The sequence below is a fragment of the Chiloscyllium plagiosum genome, unplaced genomic scaffold, assembly GCF_037043375.1.
Source record: "Chiloscyllium plagiosum isolate Xiang-an unplaced genomic scaffold, Cpla_swu_hap1 HiC_scaffold_5, whole genome shotgun sequence".
Classification (NCBI taxonomy): domain Eukaryota; kingdom Metazoa; phylum Chordata; class Chondrichthyes; order Orectolobiformes; family Hemiscylliidae; genus Chiloscyllium; species Chiloscyllium plagiosum.
In genome coordinates this window covers 136,347,274-136,365,733 of record NW_028270143.1, presented here as the reverse complement: position 1 = coordinate 136,365,733, position 18,460 = coordinate 136,347,274, and the positions used below count along the sequence as shown (strand labels likewise).

The 18,460-nt window shown below is 63.7% G+C and overlaps 2 protein-coding genes across 2 annotated transcripts in view; one reads left to right on the top strand and one right to left on the bottom strand.

Moving 5' to 3' along the window:
* Positions 1 to 18,460, top strand: part of LOC122546194 (uncharacterized) — a 655,534-nt gene that overhangs the window by 114,016 nt on the left and 523,058 nt on the right. The window lies entirely within an intron of this gene.
* The window catches only part of LOC122547322 (nuclear receptor-binding protein 2-like), a 318,269-nt gene that overhangs the window by 279,917 nt on the left and 19,892 nt on the right, over positions 1 to 18,460 (bottom strand). The gene's annotated exons all lie outside the window — the stretch shown is intronic.

The window sequence follows — 18,460 nt, the reverse complement described above, 5'->3', positions numbered from 1 at the left end:
CTCTCACTCCCACTCCCTGCCCCATTCCACCCAGTTACCCCCCTCACTCCCACTCCCTGCCCCATTCCACCCAGTAACCCCCCTCACTCCCACTCCCTGCCCCATTCCCCCATTACCCCTCACTCCCACTCCCTGCCCCATTCCCCCCCAGTTACCCCCCACTCACTCACTCCCTGCCCCATTCCCCCCCAGTTACCCCCCTCACTCCCACACCCTGCCCCATTCCCCCGCAGTTACCCCCCACTCTCCCACTCCCTGCCCCATTCCCCCATTACCCCCCTCACTCCCACCCCCGCCTCATTCCCCCATTACCCCCGACTCTCCCACTCCCTGCCCCATTCCCCCATTACCCCCCACTCTCCCACTCCCTGCCCCATTCCCCCATTACCCCCCACTCTCCCACTCCCTGCCCCATTCCCCCGTTACACCCCACTCTCCCACTCCCTGCCCCATTTGCCCCATTACCCCCCCACTCTACCACTCCCTGCCCCATCCCCCATTACCCCTCACTCACACACACCCTGCCCCATTCCCCCCCAGTTGCCCCCCACTCTCCCACTCCCTGCCCCATTCCCCCTCAGTTACCCCCCTCACTCCCACTCCCTGCACCATTCCACCCAGTTACACCCCTCACTCCCACTCCCTGCCCCATTCCCCCCAAATTACACCTCACTCTCCCACTCCCTGCCCCATTCACCCCAGTTACCCCCCATTGTCCCACTCCCTGCCCCATTCCCCCCAGTTACCCCCCATTCTCCCCCTCCCTGCCCCATTCCCCCATTACCCCCCTCACTCCCACTCCCTGCCTCATTCCCCCATTACCCCTCACTCTCCCACTCCCTGCCCCATTCCCCCATTACCTCCCACTCACTCACTCCCTGCCCCATTCCCCCCAGTTACCCCCCTCACTCCCACTCCCTGCCCCATCCCCCCCAGTTATCCCCCCCACTCTCCCACTCCCTGCCCCATTACACCCCTCACTCCCACTCCCTGCCCCATTCCCCCATTACCCCCCACTCTCCAACTCACTGCCCCATTCCCCCATTACCCCCCTCACTCCCACTCCCTACCCCATTCCCCCGTTACGCCCCACTCTCCCACTCCCTGCCTCATTCGCCCCATTACCACTCTCCCACTCCTTGCCCCATTCCCCCCAGTTACCCCCATTCTCCCACTCCCTGCCCCATTCCTCCCACTCTCCAACTCCCTGCCCCATTCCCCCCACTCTCCAACTCCCTGCCCCATTCCCCCCACTCTCCCACTCCCTGCCCCATTCCCCCGTTACGCCCAACTCTCCCACTCCTTGCCCCATTCCCCCATTACCCCCCACTCTCCAACTCACTGCCCCATTCCCCCATTACCCCGCTCACTCCCACTCCCTACCCCATTCCCCCGTTACGCCCCACTCTCCCACTCCCTGCCTCATTCGCCCCATTACCACTCTCCCACTCCTTGCCCCATTCCCCCCAGTTACCCCCATTCTCCCACTCCCTGCCCCATTCCCCCCACTCTCCCACTCCCTGCCCCATTCCCCCCACTCTCCAACTCCCTGCCCCATTCCCCCCACTCTCCCACTCCCTGCCCCATTCCCCCCACTCTCCCACTCCCTGCCCCATTCCCCCCACTCTCCCACTCCCTGCCCCATTCCCCTCATTACCCCCCACTCTCCCAATCCCTGCCCCATTCCCCCCAGTTACCCCCACTCTCTCACTTCTGCCCCATTCCCACCCTAGTTACCCCCACTCTCACACTCCGTGCCCCATTCCCCCCAGTTGCCACCCACTCTCTCACGTCTACCCCATTCCCATCCTAGTTACCACCCCACTCTCCCACTTCTGCCCCATTCCACCCAGTTACCCCCAAACTCTCACTCCCTGCCCCATTCCACGCCCAGTTACCCCTACCTCTCCAAAACCCTTCCCCATTCCCCACACTCTCTCACTTCTGCCCCATTCCCACCCAAGATATGCCCCACTCTCTCATTTCAGCCCCATTCCCACCCCAGTTACCCCCCACTCTCCCAATATCTGCCCGATTCCCACCCCAGTTACCCACCACTCTCCCACTCCCTGCCCCATTCCACCCCCAGTTACCCCCCTCACTCCCACTTCCTGCCCCATTCCCCCCCAGTTACCCCCCTCACTCCCACTCCCTGCCCCATTCCCCCAGTTACCCCCCTCACTCCCACTCCCTGCCCCATTCCACCCAGTTACCGCCCTCACTCCCACTCCCTGCCCCATTCCCCCATTACCCCCTACTCTCCCACTCCCTGCCCCATTCCCCCCATTTACCCCCCCCACTGTCCCACTCCCTGCCCCATTCCCCCCAGTTACTCTCCATTCTCCCCCTCCCTGCCCCATTCCCCCCACTCCCCCACTCCCTGCCCCATTCCCCCATTACCCCCCTCACTCCCACTCCCTGCCTCAATCCCCCATTACCCCACACTCTCCCACTCCCTGCCCCATTCCCCCATTACCCCCCACTCACTCACTCCCTGCCCCATTCACCCCCAGTTACCCCCCTCACTCCCACTCCCTGCCCCATTCCTCCCCCCAGTTACTCCCCACACTCCCAATCCCTGCCCCATTCCCCATAGTTACCCCCCTCACTCCCACTCCCTGCCCCATTCCACCGAGTTACACCCCTCACTCCCACTCCCTGCCCCATTCCCCCATTACCCCCTCACTCCCACTCCCTGCCCCATTCCCCACCAGTTACACCCCACTCTCCCACTCCCTGCCCCATTCCCCCCAATTACCCCCCACTCTCCCACTCCCTGCCCCATTCCCCCCCAGTTACCCCCCATTCTCCCACTCCCTGCCCCATTCCCCCCACTCTCCCACTCTCTGCCCCATTCTCCCATTATCCCCCTCACTCCCACTCCCTGCCTCATTCCCCCATAACACCCCACTCTCCCACTCTCTGCCCCATTCCCCCATTACCCCCCGCTCACTCACTCCCTGCCCCATTCCCCCCAGTTACCCCCCTCACTCCCACTCCCTGCCCCATTCCCCCCAGTTACCCCCCACAATCCCACTCCCTGCCCCGTTCCCCCCCAGTTACCCCCCACACTCCCACTCCCTGCCCTATTCCACCCAGTTACCCCCCTCACTCCCACTCCCTGCCCCATTCCCCCACACCCTTCCCCATTCCCCCCCCAGTTACACCCCACTATCTCACTCCCTGCCCCATTCCCCCATTACCCCCCACTCACTCACTCCCTGCCCCATTCCCCCCCAGTTACCCCCCACTCTCCCACTCCCTGCCCCATTCCCCCATTACCACCTTCACTCCCACTCCCTGCCCCATTCCCCCCCACTCTCTCACTCCCTGCCCCATTCCCCCATTACCCCCCACTCACTCACTCCCTGCACCATTCCCCCCCATTACCCCCCTCACTCCCACTCCCTGCCCCATTCCCCCGTTACGCCCCACTCTCCGCCTCCCTGCCCCATTCCCCCCACTCCCCCACTCCCTGCCCCATTCCCCCATTACCCCCCTCACTCCCACTCCCTGCCTCAATCCCCCATTACCCCACACTCTCCCACTCCCTGCCCCATTCCCCCATTACCCCCCACTCACTCACTCCCTGCCCCATTCACCCCCAGTTACCCCCCTCACTCCCACTCCCTGCCCCATTCCTCCCCCCAGTTACTCCCCACACTCCCAATCCCTGCCCCATTCCCCCCAGTTACCCCCCTCACTCCCACTCCCTGCCCCATTCCACCGAGTTACACCCCTCACTCCCACTCCCTGCCCCATTCCCCCATTACCCCCTCACTCCCACTCCCTGCCCCATTCCCCACCAGTTACACCCCACTCTCCCACTCCCTGCCCCATTCCCCCCAATTACCCCACACTCTCCCACTCCCTGCCCCATTCCCCCCCAGTTACCCCCCATTCTCCCACTCCCTGCCCCATTCCCCCCACTCTCCCACTCTCTGCCCCATTCTCCCATTATCCCCCTCACTCCCACTCCCTGCCTCATTCCCCCATAACACCCCACTCTCCCACTCTCTGCCCCATTCCCCCATTACCCCCCGCTCACTCACTCCCTGCCCCATTCCCCCCAGTTACCCCCCTCACTTCCACTCCCTGCCCCATTCCCCCCAGTTACCCCCCACAATCCCACTCCCTGCCCCGTTCCCCCCCAGTTACCCCCCACACTCCCACTCCCTGCCCTATTCCACCCAGTTACCCCCCTCACTCCCACTCCCTGCCCCATTCCCCCACACCCTTCCCCATTCCCCCCCCAGTTACACCCCACTATCTCACTCCCTGCCCCATTCCCCCATTACCCCCCACTCACTCACTCCCTGCACCATTCCCACCCAGTTACCCCCCTCACTCCCACTCCTTGCCCCATTCCCCCCCAGTTACCCCCCACTCTCCCACTCCCTGCCCCATTCCCCCATTACCACCTACACTCCCACTCCCTGCACCATTCCCCCCCACTCTCTCACTCCCTGCCCCATTCCCCCATTACCCCCCACTCACTCACTCCCTGCACCATTCCCCCCCATTACCCCCCTCACTCCCACTCCCTGCCCCATTCCCCCGTTACGCCCCATTCTCCCACTCCCTGCCCCATTCCCCCATTACCCCCCACTCACTCACTCCCTGCACCATTCCCCCCCATTACCCCCCTCACTCCCACTCCCTGCCCCATTCCCCCGTTACGCCCCACTCTCCCACTCCCTGCCCCATTCCCCCCACTCTCCCACTCCCTGCCCCATTCTCCCATTATCCCCCTCACTCCCACTCCCTGCCTCATTCCCCCATAACACCCCACTCTCCCACTCCCTGCCCTATTCCCCCATTACCCCCACTCACTCACTCCCTGCCCCATTCCCCCCAGTTACCCCCCTCACTCCCACTCCCTGCCCCATTCCCCCCAGTTACCCCCCACACTCCCACTCCCTGCCCCATTCCCCCCCAGGTACCCCCCACACTCCCACTCCCTGCCCCATTCCACCCAGTTACCCCCCTCACTCCCACTCCCTGCCCCATTCCCCCCCAGTTACACCCCACTCTCTCACTCCCTGCCCCATTCCCCCATTACCCCCCACTCACTCACTCCCTGCACCATTCCCCCCCAGTTATTCCCCTCACTCCCACTCCCTGCCCCATTCCCCCCCAGTTACCCCCCACACTCCCACTCCCTGCCCCATTCCACCCAATTACCCCACTCACTCCCACTCCCTGCCCCATTCCCCCACACCCTTCCCCATTCCCCCCCAGTTACACCCCACTCTCTCACTCCCTGCCCCATTCCCCCATTACCCCCCACTCACTCACTCTCTGCACCATTCCCCCCCATTACCCCCCTCACTCCCACTCCCTGCCCCATTCCCCCGTTACTCCCCACTCTCCCACTCCCTGCCTCATTCGCCCCATTACCCCCTCACTCCCACTCTTTGCCCCATTCCCCCCAGTTACCCCCCATTCTCCCACTCCCTGCCCCATTACCCCCACTCTCCCACTCCCTGCCCCATTCCCCCCCACTCTCCCACTCCCTGCCCCATTCCCCCTCAGTTACCCCCCTCACTCCCACTCCCTGAACCATTCCACCCAGTTACACCCCTCACTCCCACTCCCTGCCCCATTCCCCCATTACCCCCTCACTCCCACTCCCTGCCCCATTCCCCCCAAATTACACCTCACTCTCTCACTCCCTGCCCCATTCACCCCAGTTACCCCCCACTGTCCCACTCCCTGCCCCATTCCCCCCAGTTACCCCCCATTCTCCCCCTCCCTGCCCCATTCCCCCCACTCTCCCGCTCCCTGCCCCATTCCCCCATTACCCACCTCACTCCCACTCCCTACCCCATTCCCCCGTTACGCCCCACTCTCCCACTCCCTGCCTCATTCGCCCCATTACCACTCTCCCACTCCTTGCCCCATTCCCCCCAGTTACCCCCATTCTCCCACTCCCTGCCCCATTCCCCCCACTCTCCCACTCCCTGCCCCATTCCCCCCACTCTCCAACTCCCTGCCCCATTCCCCCCACTCTCCAACTCCCTGCCCCATTCCCCCCACTCTCCCACTCCCTGCCCCATTCCCCCCACTCTCCCACTCCCTGCCCCATTCCCCTCATTACCCCCCACTCTCCCAATCCCTGCCCCATTCCCCCCAGTTACCCCCACTCTCTCACTTCTGCCCCATTCCCACCCTAGTTACCCCCACTCTCACACTCCGTGCCCCATTTCCCCCAGTTGCCACCCACTCTCTCACGTCTACCCCATTCCCATCCTAGTTACCCCCCCACTCTCCCACTTCTGCCCCATTCCACCCAGTTACCCCCAAACTCTCACTCCCTGCCCCATTCCACGCCCAGTTACCCCTACCTCTCCAAAACCCTTCCCCATTCCCCACACTCTCTCACTTCTGCTCCATTCCCACCCAAGATATGCCCCACTCTCTCATTTCAGCCCCATTCCCACCCCAGTTACCCCCCACTCACCCAATATCTGCCCGATTCCCACCCCAGTTACCCACCACTCTCCCACTCCCTGCCCCATTCCACCCCCAGTTACCCCCCTCACTCCCACTCCCTGCCCCATTCCCCCCCAGTTACCCCCCTCACTCCCACTCCCTGCCCCATTCCCCCAGTTACCCCCCTCACTCCCACTCCCTGCCCCATTCCACCCAGTTACCGCCCTCACTCCCACTCCCTGCCCCATTCCCCCATTACCCCCTACTCTCCCACTCCCTGCCCCATTCCCCCCATTTACCCCCCCCCCACTGTCCCACTCCCTGCCCCATTCCCCCCAGTTACTCTCCATTCTCCCCCTCCCTGCCCCATTCCCCCCACTCCCCCACTCACTGCCCCATTCCCCCATTACCCCCCTCACTCCCACTCCCTGCCTCAATCCCCCATTACCCCACACTCTCCCACTCCCTGCCCCATTCCCCCATTACCCCCCACTCACTCACTCCCTGCCCCATTCACCCCCAGTTACCCCCCTCACTCCCACTCCCTGCCCCATTCCTCCCCCCAGTTACTCCCCACACTCCCAATCCCTGCCCCATTCCCCCCAGTTACCCCCCTCACTCCCACTCCCTGCCCCATTCCACCGAGTTACACCCCTCACTCCCACTCCCTGCCCCATTCCATTACCCCCTCACTCCCACTCCCTGCCCCATTCCCCACCAGTTACACCGCACTCTCCCACTCCCTGCCCCATTCCCCCCAATTACCCCCCACTCTCCCACTCCCTGCCCCATTCCACCCCAGTTACCCCCCATTCTCCCACTCCCTGCCCCATTCCCCCCACTCTCCCACTCTCTGCCCCATTCTCCCATTATCCCCCTCACTCCCACTCCCTGCCTCATTCCCCCCTAACACCCCACTCTCCCACTCTCTGCCACATTCCCCCATTACCCCCCACTCACTCACTCCTTGCCCCATTCCCCCCAGTTACCCCCCCCTCCCACTCCCTGCCCCATTCCCCCCAGTTACCCCCCACAATCCCACTCCCTGCCCCGTTCCCCCCCAGTTACCCCCCACACTCCCACTCCCTGCCCTATTCCACCCAGTTACCCCCCTCACTCTCACTCCCTGCCCCAATCCCCCACACCCTTCCCCATTCCCCCCCCAGTTACACCCCACTATCTCACTCCCTGCCCCATTCCCCCATTACCCCCCACTCACTCACTCCCTGCACCATTCCCACCCAGTTACCCCCCTCACTCCCACTCCCTGCCCCATTCCCCCCCAGTTACCCCCCACTCTCCCACTCCCTGCCCCATTCCCCCATTACCACCTTCACTCCCACTCCCTGCCCCATTCCCCCATTACCCCCCACTCACTCACTCCCTGCACCATTCCCCCCCATTACCCCCCTCACTCCCACTCCCTGCCCCATTCTCCCGTTACGCCCCACTCTCCCACTCCCTGCCCCATTCCCCCATTACCCCCCACTCACTCACTCCCTGCACCATTCCCCCCCATTACCCCCCTCACTCCCACTCCCTGCCCCATTCCCCCGTTACGTCCCACTCTCCCACTCCCTGCCCCATTCCCCCATTACCCCCCACTCACTCACTCCCTGCACCATTCCCCCCCATTACCCCCCTCACTCCCACTCCCTGCCCCATTCCCCCATTACGCCCCACTCTCCCACTCCCTGCCCCATTCCCCCCACTCTCCCACTCCCTGCCCCATTCTCCCATTATCCCCCTCACTCCCACTCCCTGCCTCATTCCCCCATAACACCCCACTCTCCCACTCCCTGCCCTATTCCCCCATTACCCCCCACTCACTCACTCCCTGCCCCATTCCCCCCAGTTACCCCCCTCACTCCCACTCCCTGCCCCATTCCCCCCCAGTTACCCCCCACACTCCCACTCCCTGCCCCATTCCCCCCCAGTTATCCCCCACACTCCCACTCCCTGCCCCATTCCACCCAGTTACCCCCCTCACTCCCACTCCCTGCCCCATTCCCCCATTACCCCCCACTCACTCACTCCCTGCACCATTCCCCCCCATTACCCCCCTCACTCCCACTCCCTGCCCCATTCTCCCGTTACGCCCCACTCTCCCACTCCCTGCCCCATTCCCCCATTACCCCCCACTCACTCACTCCCTGCACCATTCCCCCCCATTACCCCCCTCACTCCCACTCCCTGCCCCATTCCCCCGTTACGTCCCACTCTCCCACTCCCTGCCCCATTCCCCCATTACCCCCCACTCACTCACTCCCTGCACCATTCCCCCCCATTACCCCCCTCACTCCCACTCCCTGCCCCATTCCCCCATTACGCCCCACTCTCCCACTCCCTGCCCCATTCCCCCCACTCTCCCACTCCCTGCCCCATTCTCCCATTATCCCCCTCACTCCCACTCCCTGCCTCATTCCCCCATAACACCCCACTCTCCCACTCCCTGCCCTATTCCCCCATTACCCCCCACTCACTCACTCCCTGCCCCATTCCCCCCAGTTACCCCCCTCACTCCCACTCCCTGCCCCATTCCCCCCCAGTTACCCCCCACACTCCCACTCCCTGCCCCATTCCCCCCCAGTTATCCCCCACACTCCCACTCCCTGCCCCATTCCACCCAGTTACCCCCCTCACTCCCACTCCCTGCCCCATTCCCCCCCAGTTACACCCCACTCTCTCACTCCCTGCCCCATTCCCCCATTACCCCCCACTCACTCACTCCCTGCACCATTCCCCCCCAGTTATTCCCCTCACTCCCACTCCCTGCCCCATTCCCCCCTAGTTACCCCCCACTCTCCCACTCCCTGCCCCATTCCCCCATTACCACCTTCACTCCCACTCCCTGCCCCATTCCGCCATTACTCCCCACTCTCCCACTCCCTGCCCCATTCCCCCATTACCCCCCCCACTCACTCCATGCCCCATTCCCCCCAGTTACCCCCCTCACTCCCACTCCCTGCCCCATTCCCCCCAGTTACCCCCCACACTCCCACTCCCTGCCCCATTCCCCCCCAGTTACCCCACTCACTCCCACTCCCTGCCCCATTCCCCCACACCCTTCCCCATTCCCCCCCAGTTACACCCCACTCTCTCACTCCCTGCCCCATTCCCCCATTACCCCCCACTCACTCACTCTCTGCACCATTCCCCCCATTACCCCCCTCACTCCCACTCCCTGCCCCATTCCCCCGTTACGCCCCACTCTCCCACTCCCTGCCTCATTCGCCCCATTACCCCCACTCTCCCACTCTTTGCCCCATTCCCCCTAGTTACCCCCCACTCTCCCACTCCCTGCCCCATTCCCCCATTACCACCTTCACTCCCACTCCCTGCCCCATTCCGCCATTACTCCCCACTCTCTCACTCCCTGCCCCATTCCCCCATTACCCCCCACTCACTCACTCTCTGCACCATTCCCCCCATTACCCCCCTCACTCCCACTCCCTGCCCCATTCCCCCGTTACGCCCCACTCTCCCACTCCCTGCCTCATTCGCCCCATTACCCCCACTCTCCCACTCTTTGCCCCATTCCCCCCAGTTACCCCCCATTCTCCCACTCCCTGCCCCATTACCCCCACTCTCCCACTCCCTGCCCCATTCCCCACCACTCTCCAACTCCCTGCCCCATTCCCCTCATGACCCCTCACTCTCCCAATCCCTGCCCCATTCCCCCCAGTTACCCCTCACTTTCTCACTTCTGCCCCATTCCCATCCCAGTTGCCCCCCACTCTCCCACTTCTGCCCCATTCAACCCCCAGTTACCTCCCAATCTCCCACCTCCTGCCTCATTCCCCCCCAGTTAACCCCCACTCTCCCACTCCCTGCCCCATTCCACCCCCAGTTACCCCCACTATGCCAATTCCTGCCCCATTCCAACCCCAGTTACCCCCCACTCTCCCACTTCCTGCCCCATTCCACCAGTTACTCTTCCACTCCCTGCCCCATTCCCCCTTTACCCCCACTCTCCCCCCCATTCCACCCCCAGTTACACCCCACTCTCCCACTCCCTGCCCCATTCTCCCCAGTTAACCCCCATCCTCCCACTCCCTGCCCCATTCCCCCCACTCTCCCACTCCCTGCCGCATTCCCCCATTACCCCCCTCACTCCCACTCCCTGCCCCATTCCCCCCCAGTTACACCCCACTCTCCCACTCCCTGCCCCATTCTCCCCAGTTAACCCCCATTCTCCCACTCCCTGCCCCATTCCCCCCACTCTCCCACTCCCTGCCCCATTCCCCCATTACCCCCCTCACTCCCACTCCCTGCCTCATTCCCCCATTACCCCCAACTCTCCCACTCCCTGCCCCATTCCCCCATTACTCCCCACTCACTCCCTGCCCCATTCCCCCCCAGTTACCCGCCTCACTCCCACTCCCTGCCCCATTCCCCCCCAGTTACCCCACACACTCCCACTCCCTGCCCCATTCCCCCCCAGTTACCCCTCGCACTCCCACTCCCTGCCCCATTCCACCCAGTTACCCCCCTCACTCCCAATCCCTGCCCCATTCCCCCATTACCCCCTCACTCCCACTCCCTGCCGCATTCCCCCCCAGTTACACCCCACTCTCCCACTCCCAGCCCCATTCCCCCATTACCCCCAATCACTCACTCTCTGCCCCATTCCCCCCAGTTACCCCCCTCACTCCCACTCCCTGCCCCATTCCCCCCAGTTACCTCTCACTCTCCCACTCCCTGACCCATTCCCCCATTACCCCCCTCACTCCCACTCCCTGCCCCATTCCCCCATTACCCCCCACTCTCCAACTCACTGCCCCATTCCCCCATTACCCCCCTCACTCCCACTCCCTTCCCCATTCCCCCGTTACGACCCACTCTCCCACTCCCTGCCTCATTTGCCCCATTACCCCCACTCTCCCACTCCTTGCCCCATTCCCCCCAGTTACCCACCACTCTCCCACTCCCGGCCCCATTCCACCCCCAGTTACCCCCCACACACCCACTCCCTGCCCCATTCCACCCCCAGTTACCCCCCACACTGCCAATTCCTGCCCCACTCCAACCCCAGTTACCCCCCACTCTCCCACTCCATGCCCCATTCCACCCCCAGTTACCCCCACACTGCCAATTCCTGCCCCACTCCAACCCCAGTTACCCCCAACTCTCCCACTTCCTGCCCCATACCCCCAGTTACTCTTCCACTCCCTGCCCCAATCCCACTTTACCCCCACTCTCCGCCCCATTCCACCCCCAGTTACCCACCACTCTCCCACTCCCTGCCCCATTACACCCCCAGTTACCCCCCTCACTCCCACTCCCTGCCCCACTCCCCCCAGTTACCCCCCTCACTCCCACTCCCTGCCCCATTCCACCCAGTTACCCTCCTCACTCCCACTCCCTGCCCCATTCCCCCCAGTTACACCTCACTCTCCCACTCCCTGCCCCATTCCTGCCAGTTACCCCCCATTCTCCCACTCCCTGCCCCATTCCCCCCACTCTCCCACTCTCTGCCCCATTCCCCCATTACCCCCCTCACTCCCACTCACTGCCTCATTCCCCCATTACCCCCCACTCTCCCACTCCCTGCCCCATTCCCCCATTACTCCCCACTCACTCACTCCCTGCCCCATTCACCCCCAGTTACCCCCCTCACTCCCACTCCTTGCCCCATTTCCCCCCAGTTACCCCCGACACTCCCACTCCCTGCCCCATTCCCCCCAGTTACCCCCACACTCCCACTCCCTGCCCCATTCCACCCAGTTACCCCCCTCACTCCCACTCCCTGCCCCATTTCCCCCCCAGTTACACCCCACTCTCTCACTCCCTGCCCCATTTCCCCATTACCCCCTCACTCCCACTCCCTGCCCCATTCCCCCATTACTCCCCACTCACTCACTCCCTGCCCCATTCACCCCCAGTTGCCCCCCTCACTCCCACTCCCTGCTCCATTCCCCCCCAGTTACCCCCCACACTCCCACACCCTGTCCCATTTCACCCAGTTACCCCCCTCACTCCCACTCCCTGCCCCATTACCCCCTCACTCCCACTCCCTGCCCCATTCGCCCCCACTTACACCCCACTCTCCCACTCCCTGCCCCATTCACCCATTACCCCCCACTCACTCACTCCCTGTCCAATTCCCCTCAGTTACCACCCTCACTCCCACTCCCTGCCCCATTCCCCCAGTTACCCCCCATTCTCCCACTCCCTGCCCCATTACCCCCACTCTCCCACTCCCTGCCCCATTCCCCCATTACCCCCCTCACTCCCACTCCCTGCCCCATTCCCCCATTACCCCCCTCACTCCCACTCCCTTCCCCATTCCCCCGTTACGCTCCACTCTCCCACTCCCTGCCTCATTCGCCCCATTACCCCCACTCTCCCACTCCTTGCCCCATTCCCCCAGTTACCCCCCACTCTCCCACTTCCTGCCCCATTCCAACCCCACTTACCCCCCACTCTCACACTCCCTGCCCCATTTCCCCCCAGTTACCCCCATTCTCTCATTCCCTACCACATTCGCCCCATTACCCCGACTCTCCCACTCCCTGCCCCATTTCCCCCAGTTACCCCCCACTCTCCCACACCCTGCCCCATTCCACGCCCAGTTACCCCCACCTCTCCAACGCCCTTCCCCATTCCCCACACTCTCTCACTTCTGCCCCATTCCCACCCGAGGTTCGCCCCACTCTCTCATTTCAGCCCCATTCCCACGCCAGTTACCCCCACCCTACCAATACCTGCCCCATTCCCCCCAGTTACCCACCACTCTCCCACTCCCTGCCCCATTCCACCCCCAGTTACCCCCCACTCTCCCACCTCCTGCCTCATTCCCCCCCCAGTTACCCACCACTCTCCCACTCCCTGCCCCATTCCACCCCCAGTTACCCCCCACTCTCCCACTCCCTGCCCCATTCCACCCCCAGTTACCCCCACTCTACCACTCCCTGCCCCATTCCCCCTTTACCCCCACTTTACGCCCCAATCCACCCCCAGTTACCCCCCACTCGCCCACCTCCTGCCCCATTCCCCCAGTTACCCCCCACTCTCCCACTTCCTGCCCCATTCCAACCCCACTTACCCCCACTCTCCCATTCTCCGCCCCTTTCCAACCCCAGTTACCCACCACTCACTCACTCCTTACCCCATTCCACCCCCAGTTATCCCCCACTCTCCCACTTCTGGCCCATTCCCTCCCCAGTTACTCCCCACTTTCCCACTCCCTGCCCCATTCCCCCCAGTTACCCCCAATCTCTCTCTCCCTGCCCCATTCCCCCCAGTTACCCCCAATCTCTCACTCTCTGCCTCATTCCCCACAGTTACCCCCAAACTCTCACTCCCTGCCCCACTCCACGCCCAGTTACCCCCACCTCTCCAACTCCCTGCCCTATACCATCCCCAGTTACCCCCACTCTCTCACCCCCTGCCCCATTACCCCCACTCTCCCACTCCCTGCCCCATTCCCCACACTCTCTCATTTCAGCCCCATGCCCACCCCAGTTACCCCCACCCTCTCAATACCTGCCCCATTCCCCCCAGTTACCCACCACTCTCCCACTCCCGGCCCAGTTCCCCCCAGTTACCCCACTTTCGCACTCTCTAACTCCCTGCCCCATTCCACCCCCAGTTACCCGTCACACTCCCAGCCCCATTCCACCCCGAGTTACCCACCACTCTCCCACTCCTTGCCCTACTCTACACCCACTTACCCCCACTCTCCCATTCTCTGCCCCATTCCCCCCCAGTTACCCACCACTCTCCAACTCCCTGCCCCATTCCCCACACTCTCTCACTTCTGCCCCATTCCCACCCCAGTTACCCCCACCCTCCCAATACTCCCCCCAGTTACCCACCACTCTCCCACTCCCTGCCCCATTCCACCCACAGTTACCCCCCACTCTCCCAATCCCTGCACCATTCGCCCCATTACCCCGACTCTCCCACTCCTTGCCCCATTCCCCCATTACCCCCACTCCCCGCCCCATTTCCTCCAGTTACCCTCCACCCTCCCACATACTGCCCCTTTCAGCCCCCACTTACCCCCCACTCTCCCACTCCCTGCCCCATTCCCCCCAGTTACCCCCCACTCTCCCACTCCCTGCCCCATTCCCCCCAGTTACCCCCCACTCTCCCACTCCCTGCCCCATTCCCCCCCAGTTACCCTCCTCTCTCCCACTCCCTACTCCATTCCACCCCCACTTACCCCCACTCTCCCACTCCCTGCCCCATTCCCCCCCAGTTACCCCCCTCTCTCCCACTCCCTGCCCCATTCCACCCCCAGTTACCCCCACTCTCCCACTCCCTGCCCCATTCCCCCCCAGTTACCCCCCTCTCTCCCACTCACTGCCCCTTTCCACCCCCAGTTACCCTCCTCTCTCCCACTCCCTGCCCCATTCGCCCCATTACCCCGACTCTTCCACTCCCTGCCCCATTCCCCCCAGTTACCCCCCACTCTCCCACTCCCTGCACCATTCCCCCCAGTTACCCCCCACTCTCCCACTCCCTGCCCCATTCCCCCCCAGTTACTCTCCTCTCTCCCACTCCCTACTCCATTCCACCCCCACTTACCCCACTCTCCCACTCCCTGCCCCATTCCCCCCCAGTTACCCCCCTCTCTCCCACTCCCTGCCCCATTCCACCCCCAGTTACCCCCACTCTCCCACTCCCTGCCCCATTCCCCCCCAGTTACCCCCCTCTCTCCCACTCCCTGCCCCATTCCACCACCAGTTACCCTTCTCTCTCCCACCCCCTGCCCCATTCCACCCCCAGTTACCCCCCACTCTCCCACTCCCTGCCCCATCCCCCCCCCAGTTACCCCCCACTCTCCCACTCCCTGCCCCATTCCCCCCCAGTTACCCCCCACTCTCCCACTCCCTGCCCCATTGCCCCCCAGTTACCCCCCACTCTCCCACTCCCTGCCCCATTCCCCCCCAGTTACCCCCCACTCTCCCACTCCCTGCCCCATTCCCCCCCAGTTACCCCCCACTCTCCCACTCCCTGCCCCATTCCCCCCCAGTTACCCCCCACTCTCCCACTCCCTGCCCCATTCCCCCCAGTTACCCCCCACTTACCCCCCACACTCCTTCCCTGCCCCATTCGCCCCATTACCCCGACTCTTCCACTCCCTGCCCCATTCCCCCATTACCCCGACTCTCCGCCCCATTCCCCCCACACCCACACACACCCACATACACATCCACACACGCCCTCACACACACATTTCACCCAGTTACCCCCCTCACTCCCACTCCCTGCCCCATTACCCCCTCACTCCCACTCCCTGCCCCATTCGCCCCCACTTACACCCCACTCTCCCACTCCCTGCCCCATTCACCCATTACCCCCCACTCACTCACTCCCTGTCCAATTCCCCTCAGTTACCACCCTCACTCCCACTCCCTGCCCCATTACCCCCACTCTCCCACTCCCTGCCCCATTCCCCCATTACCCCCCTCACTCACACTCCCTGCCCCATTCCCCCATTACCCCCCTCACTCCCACTCCCTTCCCCATTCCCCCAGTTACCCACCACTCTCCCACTCCCTGCCCCATTACACCCCCAGTTACCCCCCTCACTCCCACTCCCTGCCCCACTCCCCCCAGTTACCCCCCTCACTCCCACTCCCTGCCCCATTCCACCCAGTTACCCTCCTCACTCCCACTCCCTGCCCCATTCCCCCCCAGTTACACCTCACTCTCCCACTCCCTGCCCCATTCCTGCCAGTTACCCCCCATTCTCCCACTCCCTGCCCCATTCCCCCCACTCTCCCACTCTCTGCCCCATTCCCCCATTACCCCCCTCACTCCCACTCACTGCCTCATTCCCCCATTACCCCCCACTCTCCCACTCCCTGCCCCATTCCCCCATTACTCCCCACTCACTCACTCCCTGCCCCATTCACCCCCAGTTACCCCCCTCACTCCCACTCCCTGCCCCATTTCCCCCCAGTTACCCCCGACACTCCCACTCCCTGCCCCATTCCCCCCAGTTACCCCCACACTCCCACTCCCTGCCCCATTCCACCCAGTTACCCCCCTCACTCCCACTCCCTGCCCCATTTCCCCCCCAGTTACACCCCACTCTCTCACTCCCTGCCCCATTTCCCCATTACCCCCTCACTCCCACTCCCTGCCCCATTCCCCCATTACTCCCCACTCACTCACTCCCTGCCCCATTCACCCCCAGTTGCCCCCCTCACTCCCACTCCCTGCTCCATTCCCCCCCAGTTACCCCCCACACTCCCACACCCTGTCCCATTTCACCCAGTTACCCCCCTCACTCCCACTCCCTGCCCCATTACCCCCTCACTCCCACTCCCTGCCCCATTCGCCCCCACTTACACCCCACTCTCCCACTCCCTGCCCCATTCACCCATTACCCCCCACTCACTCACTCCCTGTCCAATTCCCCTCAGTTACCACCCTCACTCCCACTCCCTGCCCCATTCCCCCAGTTACCCCCCATTCTCCCACTCCCTGCCCCATTACCCCCACTCTCCCACTCCCTGCCCCATTCCCCCATTACCCCCCTCACTCCCACTCCCTGCCCCATTCCCCCATTACCCCCCTCACTCCCACTCCCTTCCCCATTCCCCCGTTACGCTCCACTCTCCCACTCCCTGCCTCATTCGCCCCATTACCCCCACTCTCCCACTCCTTGCCCCATTCCCCCAGTTACCCCCCACTCTCCCACTTCCTGCCCCATTCCAACCCCACTTACCCCCCACTCTCACACTCCCTGCCCCATTCCCCCCCAGTTACCCCCATTCTCTCATTCCCTACCACATTCGCCCCATTACCCCGACTCTCCCACTCCCTGCCCCATTTCCCCCAGTTACCCCCACCTCTCCAACGCCCTTCCCCATTCCCCACACTCTCTCACTTCTGCCCCATTCCCACCCGAGGTTCGCCCCACTCTCTCATTTCAGCCCCATTCCCACGCCAGTTACCCCCACCCTACCAATACCTGCCCCATTCCCCCCAGTTACCCACCACTCTCCCACTCCCTGCCCCATTCCACCCCCAGTTACCCCCCACTCTCCCACCTCCTGCCTCATTCCCCCCCCAGTTACCCACCACTCTCCCACTCCCTGCCCCATTCCACCCCCAGTTACCCCCCACTCTCCCACTCCCTGCCCCATTCCACCCCCAGTTACCCCCACTCTACCACTCCCTGCCCCATTCCCCCTTTACCCCCACTTTACGCCCCAATCCACCCCCAGTTACCCCCCACTCGCCCACCTCCTGCCCCATTCCCCCAGTTACCCCCCACTCTCCCACTTCCTGCCCCATTCCAACCCCACTTACCCCCACTCTCCCATTCTCCGCCCCATTCCAACCCCAGTTACCCACCACTCACTCACTCCTTACCCCATTCCACCCCCAGTTATCCCCCACTCTCCCACTTCTGGCCCATTCCCTCCCCAGTTACTCCCCACTTTCCCACTCCCTGCCCCATTCCCCCCAGTTACCCCCAATCTCTCTCTCCCTGCCCCATTCCCCCCAGTTACCCCCAATCTCTCACTCTCTGCCTCATTCCCCCCAGTTACCCCCAAACTCTCACTCCCTGCCCCACTCCACGCCCAGTTACCCCCACCTCTCCAACTCCCTGCCCTATACCATCCCCAGTTACCCCCACTCTCTCACCCCCTGCCCCATTACCCCCACTCTCCCACTCCCTGCCCCATTCCCCACACTCTCTCATTTCAGCCCCATGCCCACCCCAGTTACCCCCACCCTCCCAATACCTGCCCCATTCCCCCCAGTTACCCACCACTCTCCCACTCCCGGCCCAGTTCCCCCCAGTTACCCCACTTTCGCACTCTCTAACTCCCTGCCCCATTCCACCCCCAGTTACCCCTCACACTCCCAGCCCCATTCCACCCCGAGTTACCCACCACTCTCCCACTCCTTGCCCTACTCTACACCCACTTACCCCCACTCTCCCATTCTCTGCCCCATTCCCCCCCCAGTTACCCACCACTCTCCAACTCCCTGCCCCATTCCCCACACTCTCTCACTTCTGCCCCATTCCCACCCCAGTTACCCCCACCCTCCC